Below are 10,463 nucleotides of genomic sequence, written 5' to 3'. Positions count from 1 at the left end.
GTTTTCTGTTCTGTTGCTTCTTTTTAAAACTGTCCTCAAAAAAAAAGAAGAAAAAAGATCCCAACAACCAGCAACCTGCAATCCAATTTATATGTACAAGAAACCAAATGGCTATTAAGCTTTTTTTCCTGCATGTGTAATTCTAAAATGGAGACATCCAAAATCTAAAGTATATTGCATAAAGCCTAGTCTATCTTAAAATTAATAAATTGCAATTTGCTTATTTATTGTGAAAGGGTCTGGAGCTTCTAAAATATGGTATTAGAAGTGTTATCTGCAAATTATTCTGATGAGAAATGATACAACAAATTAAAAAGGATAAAATGATGCTTATTTCAATAATAACCAGTAGTCAGGAAACTGATAATTAGTAATTTGCTTAATTTTTGAGAATAGTCCTACTCTTGAAATTTTCAAAAATGCTTTTATTTATGTTGATTTTAATTTTACAAATTGCTAATACAGATCTTTAAAAGCTAAATTAAAACAAAATTTAATTGTTCTAAAAATTTTTTTTACTGTTACTCTATTCCTTTAGTGAAGCCATTTTTGCTGGTTTTTTTTTATTACATTACCAAATTCACTTAGTATAGTTGATTTTGGGGTGGTAATAGTTTTATTTTTTTTTACTCTTTTATCATACTTGTTTAGCAATTTGGGGAAGCCGATTTTTGACCTTGCAGTTTTGTTAAGTAGAAAGAATCATAACTGTCATTTCATTTTTCTAAGTGGTTCAGTCTTTCTTGGGGGAAAAAACCAAAATAATCACAATAATTCTATGAAAACTGTCTTTCCCAAGTCAATATTTGAAGGTGAAATGTGCTAATTATTAAGCCTTTTGTTTTGTAGTAATTTAACTTTATTCTTGGTTTAAATACCATGCTTCTAACTCTCTATTGCAGGAAAGATGATGTGCTTGGGAACCAAGGACAATTGTGGTCCTGATTTATTTTCAAAGTCCATTTTAGTTTCAATGTATTTTAGCTTCATCTATTGTTAATAGTCCTTCAAATTTCCTGCATACTTTAGTGCTGTGGGGATGGTAGTCTAAGGCAGTCTAAATCATTGCAGCCATCTTATTCCTATTTTTCTGACTAAAAATTATTTGTTGAGGTTTGCAGAGGTTGGTTTATTTTCAAATCTCAGCAGATATGTGATGGTTAAAGGTCCCAAGAGATGAATTTATTTATTTTCATTCTTGAGAACCCATATCTTCCAAGTTTAGTTGTCATTTGGTTATCTGTCTAGTACACAGGTAATTATTATGTTGTGCACTGGACATACTCCATCCAGATTAACTCCCTCAGATGTATATTTCACAAGGACATTGACAAATACCATTCGGGCTGGGCTGCCTGTACTCAAAACCAGAGGGTTGTATGGATGAAAAAGTTCTCTCTTATCTTCTGGTTCTCCTCTTACCTGAAAGAAAATATTGCAGAAAGAGTTAATTCTATGGGATCCCATTCCTTGGCTCTTCTCTGCCCCCCAGTTTTGTTGCTTATTTATATAAATATCTGTCCCTTTCTAAAAAGTAACTTTGATAAGAAATGTTAAATGATTATTTCAGAGTGATAAAGCTAGTTAATTGCTAACTAATGTAATAGGTGATAGGTTGTCAGAAGCATTGATTTGGTGATGGAAGGTCTTAGTCTAATGTCCCTTATCTTTATCCCAGTACGATGCCATTATTTTCCAGATGAGGTCCAGAAGAGTTAACTAACCTGCCCAAGGTCACCTACCTACAAAATAGTAAAGTCAGGATTTGAACCTAGGTCCTCCATTCTATTATATCCTCTATTTTTTTTAAAAATTATTTTCTATTATTTTGTGGAGCATAACACTGTCAACTTGAGTTTCCTTCTCTTTCAATTATATCAAACATGAGCTCTCAGATTTTTCTAAGAATGTTTATGCTAGAAAAAATGATTATAAAATTAAAGTGTTGGACTTGATGGTCTCTAAGGTCCCTCCTAGGTATAAATCTGTAATCTTATGAAATTGCTAGCCCTAGATAGGGTGCAAAGTTTTGGTGAATTTGGTTGTTGAAGACAAGCATAGTTCAGGCTCCTCATGCTCTCTTCTTGCACTTTTTAGTGATTTTTGTTTTGTCTTTCTTAAATGATCAAACTCATCACCTCCCTTTTCCACTTAAATTCACCAACCTGTCCACAAGCAGAAGATTCAGGGCTGACATAGGCTAGTGTAGTCTCATCACCAAATTTTGTCTTAACTTTCTGACCTGCCTTCACTCACTGGATGAGGAAGGTACATTTCAGAAGCCCTGGGATATTTTCATCCACATTATGGACGGTTAGGTTTGGAAAGGGCTATAGAGCATCTATTCTATACTCCTTTTAATTTGTGGGTTAGTAAACTGGTCATGGAACATAGAGTGAATGTCAGAGCTTAAAGGGAACTTGAAACAGAAGATAGAATATCTGAACTAGAAGTAAATTGAAAACATAGACTGTCATAATTGGGAAGGACTTTACATTTCAATAGTTTTATTGAAGGGTCACTTCCTTAGTACCAGAAAATAACGGTACTTTGTTAGCTTACTTTAGCCCAACTTAATTTTGCATTAATGAATTAGAAAGGAAATTCTTCAATGAATCAGGTGTTTAGGAGAAACTAAAGAGTGTATCTGCAAAATGCTTTACAAAATGAAGCACAAGACATACGAGGCATACTGTGGTTCTTTGGTTTATCTTTAAAGGGAAGTTTGGCTCCCCCCCCGCCAAAATAATGTCAACTAGTTATAGTTATATAGCTATTGTGGAAGTTAAGCTATATATTGCACTGATTAACTATATGTTTCCCAGCCGTATATGTCAATTTATATTCATTAATCTACACTGTTGCATAATTAGTCAATTAAATTGTTGCTTACTTGAATCTGGATAGTCAAGTTATTTTAGTCTCTCTGAGTTGAATTGTTATAGGAGCATTATGACAATGGCATACTCCATGGGTATCGCTTTTAAATACAAACTCTATGCTAAAGGTCCAGTTTCATACCAACAATAATCCTTATTTAGAAGCTCTAGAGTGTTAGCATTAGCATATGTTGTTTTAGTAGGGCACAGCTGAGGTTTCAGATTGGTAAAGTATGAGAGTTGTTTATACAATAGAATTAAGTTTTTTTCTAAGGGGCTAGATAGTGAGGTAAAAATCATTCTATATAAAACTTTATCCCCTAAGATAATGTTGAAGATTGCTTGAATTTAACATGTCTGTCTACAACTTTAATAGAATTTTAGAATAAAATTTAAATGAAAAATATGCCAAATGAAAAGAAATCTTTAGAATTACTGGATTATCTAGTCATATAGAGCTTTAACAAGGTTGTTTGTACTGCCTCAAAAACTAGCAACCCTGACTATATTACAATGCATCATACCATTTTTCTCAAGTTGATCTGTTTTGACAGGAACTTGCAGTAAAATTCAAATAACGTTAATTAAAGTCAATCATACCTTGCCATCAATACTACCTATAATCAGTATACCAATCCAGATACTACTGGATTGGATCACTATTAGCTGTCAATTCAAAGTATAGTTTCCCACCCTTATTCTATATTAGAGTTTCACATCTGAGTTTTAGTTCTTACAAACATGCTTCAACGAGGATCATAATTTAGTCCTGAACACATTTCCAAGTGCAATACAGGTATCAATTTCCAACTATAGCCTGTTTTTCCTTCATGTCTGAAAACATCAGTGCTAACCTAGTTGCTATGTTTCAGGCTTCACAGCTTAAATCCATTCTAATATTGGAGTCCACAGTTCTGATGTGAAGGAAGCCTTCAAAATAGTTGAATTTCTTCACCGTAAGAATCCTATTAAGACCCATTTCAGGGATTGTCGGAAGATGAGTGATTTTGTAATACTATGCTTCCACTACTGTGCAGTAAGCCTAGACACAATCCACTTTAACTTCTGAATGTTTGGTTTAGAACACTTGCGTGATGAGCATTCAGTTAGGCACTTTGCTACAAGTTCCTGCCAGAAGGTCAGATCTCTGTAAGTTATCTTGGAATGTTGCTGAAGACATTCTATTCCTCCTGTCAACTCTATAAATTTCTGTTCTTGAAACTCCAGTGCAATCATGGACAATGCCAATACAGAAAGCTTTACTTTAGAAAACATAATCCTACAGTGGCATGCCTTAAGTTAAGCTTCCAGTCTTTCAAAACTCAGTTTCCTTCTCTTTCAAATGGTAAGTTTCCATGAATGAGTCAATAATAGAGCTTTGACTTTCCAACATACCTTCTTTCATGCAATCTTTTCCATTCTCATCCCATCAGAAACTGTGAATTTGCATTAGTTTATTCTGACCAAAACAATGGCTAACGAGACATTTCCCTCTTCCTCTGTCGATTCCACAACCAGATAGAAGCAACTTAATCTCACACATCCAAAATGTTTGGGCTATACATTCATTTGGATAGAAATTTGTCCAGTAAATTCACAGCTAGAGAAAAAGTCTCTGGGTCAAAACCAAAGAACTGAGTCAGGCTAAGAAGGTCTTCCACTTCAAAGTCTCCCAGTCTTGCCATCATCCAAAGGCCATTATCATGAACAGATTCAATTGGTCTCAAGCCACAGACCCTTGGCTGATATCTGGACTCCTGTTCCAACAGAGCATTCAGCTGGTGCAGCAGTTTCTGAGCTTCAGTTGTTACCAGTGCTTCTATCATCTTGAGCTTCTCAAGGAGGCTCTTCCTCAGTAGCAAGCCTCCCCAGTGGGCCCCATCCTCTTCTTGCCCTGAAAAATTAGCCCAAACATCCAGGACAATGTAGGAACTACATTGGGGAGAGGACAGTGGCCCGGGGAGGGGGGATGTCATGGATGGGGGTTTCTGGGGCAATGGCTCCAGCAAGCTGAGAATGATGCCAGTCTCAGGCCTTGGAGCACTGAGGCTGGGAAGGACTTTAGAACAAAATGCTAGAAGAGATCTTAGAATACAGAATGTCAGAGCTGATAGGTACTTTAGAAAACAGGACATCAGAGCTGGAGGGGAATCTTAGAACACAGGATGTCAGAGCTAGAAGGGACCTTAGAACATAGGATGTCAGAGCTGGTAGGACCTTAGAACACAGGATGCCAGAGCTGGGAGGGACCTTAGAACATAGAGTGTCAGAACTAGGAGGGATTTTAGAACACAGAATGTCAGAGCTGGAAGGGATCTTAGCACAGAAAGAGCTGGAAGGCAGCTTAGACAGTGAATGGTAGAGCTCAGCACACAGAATAGCATAACTGGAAAGAAGCTTAGAGAACATTTAGTCCACCCCTTCGATTTTCCATTGAAGGAAATTGGCCAAGAGCAGGGAACTGGCTTGCTCTGTCATACATCTGATAAGGGACAAAGCTGGGATTTGAACCTTGCCTTTATTTAGAGAAATGAAGGAATACTCCATGTTGTAGCAGTAGTTTTCAAACTTTGTGATCTCAGGACCCCTCTACATGCTTTAAAATTATTGGAGGATCCCAAAGAGCTTTTGTCTTTGTGGATTACATCTCTTGATAGTTACTGTATTGGAAATGAAATCATCAGTATTATGAAAATATTTTTAACCTCACGGAATCCCTGAAAGGATCTCAGACCTCACTTTGAGACTTGCTGTTACAAAAATAAGAACCTAGAAGGTATTCTCCAAGCACTTGTGGATGGGAATATACCATTTTTTCCCTTTTCCCCTAATAATGAGCAAACAAGAATGCTCCCCTCTACTTTAAAAAAGTGAGATGGCAAAAAAGCATTGCATTCAATTCCCCAAACACCCAATGGGCACTCGATGGTGGTCTGTTCCACTGAATATGATTTTAGGTAATCCTTTTTAGAAGAAGACCAAAAGCAGCAATTAAACAATTTGCATTAGACAGAAGTTGGGTACCTCGATGTGCCTGGCACATAGTAAGCATTAATAAATGCTTATTGACTGACACCTGAATGTTTCCCTTTCTCTGATCATTCTAGAAGCCCAATGGCAGTCATTCTTTCTCTGTGCAGGTTGTTTGAGAAACATGTTAAAAACGGGAACCTTATGATTATTGCTCTTCTCACTGCCTGGTGGAGGGTCATGTTTGAATGGAAAGAGTTAATAAAGTTATTGAATCAGACGTTCCAGGAAAGGTCAGTTTATAACACTGGCGACTGCAGTTCCTATTGCTGAGAGAAGACTTGCATGAAATCCCTTATTTTCAGCCACTTAGAATAACTTCCCAAAGGATCAAGGCTGGAAAAACAAGACCTTGGTCCAGAAATTTAAATACTGGAAATCTATTCAAAATCTGTTTAATTGATGGGGCTTGGAAATATATCACTCAAGCAAAATTCATTTTTAAAGCCATGTGGAAATTTTCTTTTTGTTTTTTGGTGCTTTGGGAATGGCTGCTGGGGAGCATCCATCAGTTTGGTGCTGCCTTTGTGGAGCATCAGCTGTTAACCCAGCCTGGCTACCTTAAGGAGCTGAAAGGAAGCAGGAAACCCATAGAATGAAAGCTCCTTAAGGGCAGTTTGCCTTTTGTCTTTGTAAACTCTGGGCTAGCATAGTGCCTGACTCAGACCAGGCAATTAATAAATGTCTAAAATGAAATAAAAAGCAAGGTCTTACCCATAGAATTTGGATTATGTGGAAGAAGCTCTGTCTTAATCACTCTCCTCTGAGGCACAAGTCCCCAGAGATGGCAGCCTAGAGTTGGATATCTAGTCAGAAGAGCTAGCTTCCAATCCTTCCTCTCTTTTACCTGCATGAACTTGATTGAATCATTTAAACTCTCAATGTTAGTGTCTTCATCTGAAAAATTGAGGGGGATGGGGCTTAGATTAAACTTTTAAGTTCCCTCCCAGTTCTTAATCTAGGGTCCAATAAAGTAGGAGTTAGGACTGACAGGCATTCAAGGACACCTTTTCATATCAGGACACAAAAAATGGGCCTCTACAATGTTGCCCCAGCTACAGTGCTGGGTTTGGGTCACTGAGGCAACATTTGGCTTGACTCTTTTGTGAAGCAAGGGGCAGCCCAGGTCTGCAGTGGGACAGCCTTTACAATGAGCTTCACAAGAATCATTGACCAAGTAAGAGTCAACCAGGAGGTATTTGGAAAGCATCCTTTCAGTTTGATTCAGCATGTATTTATTACATGCCTGTTATATGAAAAATATTATGCTAGGCATCAGGGAGAAATTACAGTGGATAATATTAGCATCAGTTCTCAGTGCCAGCTAGACACTAGTAAACCAGGGTAGTGGGTAGTACTTCCATATTAGAGCATAAGAAGTAGAATGGGAAAATGGATAGATAGATGGTAGGTCTTAGAGTCAAATAGACATGAATTCAAATCCCACTTCTGACCCACACTTGCTGTATCACTCTGGGTATGCCCCAGCCCCTGAGGCATCGAGGTGGCACAGAGGTTAGAACACTGGGCCTGGCGTCAGGAAGATCTGAAGTCAAATAAGTCAATCAACCAACATTTATTAAGTGCCTACTATGTGCCAGCTACTGTGCTAAGCTCTGAGTTCAAATCTAGACTCAGATACTCGCTAGCTTTGTGACCCTGGGCAATTCACTTATCCTCAGTTTGCCTCAGTTTCCTCAACAGGAAAATGGAAGCAGTTAAGGCACCTGCCAACCAGAGTTGTTGTGAGGATTTAAATAAGATAATATTTTTAAAGTGCTTAGCACAGTGCCTGACACATAGGAGATGCTTCATAAGTACTTACTTTCTTCCTTTCCCAGGAACTCTAGTAGACTAGAATTTTTCCAAATTAAATTTTATTTTATTTTTTTAATCAATCTCTCTCATCCACACCCCATCCCCCCATTAAGAAAGAAGAACAAAATTTATTGCAAACATGTATAGAAAGACTAGAAGATAGGTAGGTAGGTAGATAGATAGATAGACAGACAGACAGATAGATAAACAGACAGCTAGATAGATATAGATAGAGGATAGCTAGGTAGATGGACAGATAGACAGATAGATAGATAGACAGACAGGCAGATAGATAGATAGACAGAGATAGAGATAGAGATAGATAGATAGAAAAATAGAGATAGATAGATAGATGATAGGTAGACAGATAGAGATAGACAGAAAGATAGAGATAGATACATAGACAGACAGACAGATAGATAAACAGGTAGACAGATATAGATAGATAGACAGATGAACAGATAGGTAGATATAGATAGATAGATGATAGCTAGGTAGATGGACAGATAGACAGATAGATAGATAGATAGGCAGGCAGATAGATAGATAGATAGACAGAGACAGAGATAGAGATAGATAGATAGATAGATAGATAGATAGATAGATAGATAGATAGATGATAGGTAGACTGACAGATAGAGAGACAGATAGACAGACAGAAAGACAGACAGATAGATAAATTGCTAATGTGAATTGGTAGACAGGTTCTATATTGGACGTTCTCCCACACTGATGAAATCACAGGTCCAGATCACTCTTCTAAAAGGAAAAAAAAATGAAAACATACCAGACAGACATAGCCTCATCTTCCTTATTCTGCCTACCACTCAATGTGTCTCCTAGACATAATAAGTTATGCCTACTTCAATCCTACCAATCATTTTAGTTCTTTATATGAAAAAACAAGTCAATAATATGGGGGAAAGTCCCCAATCATGTCTCAAATGGGCAAACCAGCTGTCTGACTCAGTTGAGGCTTTGTTTCAACTGAGTAATTATTCGAGGGTCCCCTCTGAAGAACTGTGGATGTGGCCTTTACTGGATGAATAAAAATCACTTTGACTTTCAAACCCTGCAGCCAACAGAAGAAAAAGAACAGACATTACAATTCATTTCCCCTTCTTGCCAAGTTAGGACTCAAGGTACAGGGACAGGAATATAGCAAAAGGAACAGAGATCCCAACCAGCTTTGCGGATCACAGGGGATGATGGAGCCACAGTCGACGGAGGCAAACAGCAGAGGCACATTTTGTCTGTTGGACCAAGCACTTGCATTTTTGTGCTCAGACTCTCAGAAGTCTTTTGAAAAGTCGAGGGTGGCTTTTGTTGATTTACTTTTGTTCATTTTTTTTTTTAAAAACACAGCTCCTTGAAGGATCTCTATCATTGTATTTCTAAATTTGCAGCTGATGGGAGGCCATTTGAACTTTTATTTTAAAATGAAAATAACTCGGCAGTGGTAGTAACAGTTGTGGTGTGTGTGTGTGTGTGTGTGTGTGTGTGTGTGTGAGTGTGTGTGTGTGTCCCATTGGATGAATCACTTAAGAGGACATACTATACCACTTTCACAGATGCCAGGTTCCTCGTAGTGAACAGATAGTATTATTGGCATTACTGTTCACCTCTATTATTGGTGTTGACACGCTTGGTGCACAAGTCCAGCTCTCTAGATTCTTGGAACTTGATGGATCAGTAAATAAGTCTGGTCCAGAACCGATGGAACCACTATAGTCACTCATTCCTCCTGCCTTACCTTTGAGGCTCGAGGGCTTTCCAAACCGTGGTCCCACAATGAAAAGTGCCATGGTTCTCTTTAGCACCTGACCTAGTGAATGCGTCCTGCTGGATAGTTCCAGGGCATATAATCAAGATTGGTTTGTTGTTGGCAGAGAAGCCTAGCTAAGGTCAGAGGAGATAATGGAGAATGATGGAACTAGAAAAGGTTTGAGAGAACATTTAGTCCAACCTCCTCATTTTACAAATGAAGAAACTGAGGCCCAAGAATATTAAATTATTTGCCTAGCATGGTCACACACATGTAGTAAGTGCCGGAGATGGAATTTGAACTCAGGTCCTCTGATTTTAAAGTCAATATTCTTTCCCTTATACTACCCTCCCTCCATCACGGCCAGGTTGCTTGAATACTGATACTGACAAAATCACAGATTTTTGCATTAGTGAAGCAATTATTAAGGAAAGAATAACATTTTCATGGAATTTTGTGGCTGGAAAGGATTTTAGAGATTCTCTTGGCCAACCCTCTTATTTTGCAGAGGAAGAAACAGGTCTGAAGAAGGGAGGTATTTTAAGAGATTCCTAACTTTAGTCTCTACAGAAGTAACAATTTGGGAAAAAAACCCATAGAGAACTGAATTTTCCCCTTATTGTCTGTGCCATCCCTCTCCTGTTTTTTTTCCTTAATCTTAATCCACTTTACCACTATCTAAATCACATCTGATTTTGTAGCCACACATCTTAAAAAGCTATAGTGAGTAAACAGATTCTGTCACATAATTTTGGGCCAAATTTATGTCATGACTATTTTTTTAACCTAGGACCTAAACAGTTGAAAGGAGAGAGGAACTTGGTTGTGCTAGCCAGCAGAGTATTTGCAGGTCAGACATTGAGAAAAGGCATGACCAAAGCGCATCATAGAGAAAAAGCATTTCTCCAGCTCCTGTCTGAAGTTCCCCCTTCAACAAAGTCCCACTTATCTTCTCCTGCAGTCCCTGGAAG

The 10,463-nt window shown here is 37.9% G+C and overlaps 1 pseudogene; it reads right to left on the bottom strand.

The window, feature by feature from the left end:
- Nucleotides 1-3,747: 3,747 nt before the first annotated feature.
- Nucleotides 3,748-4,705, bottom strand: LOC118854966 (annotated as a pseudogene).
- Between the last annotated feature and the right edge of the window lie 5,758 nt (nucleotides 4,706-10,463).

This window comes from Trichosurus vulpecula, chromosome 6, assembly GCF_011100635.1.
Source record: "Trichosurus vulpecula isolate mTriVul1 chromosome 6, mTriVul1.pri, whole genome shotgun sequence".
In the NCBI taxonomy this organism is placed as follows: Eukaryota; Metazoa; Chordata; class Mammalia; order Diprotodontia; family Phalangeridae; genus Trichosurus; species Trichosurus vulpecula.
The sequence above is the reverse complement of the archived record's forward strand: the minus strand, read 5'-3'. Positions and strand labels throughout refer to the sequence as shown.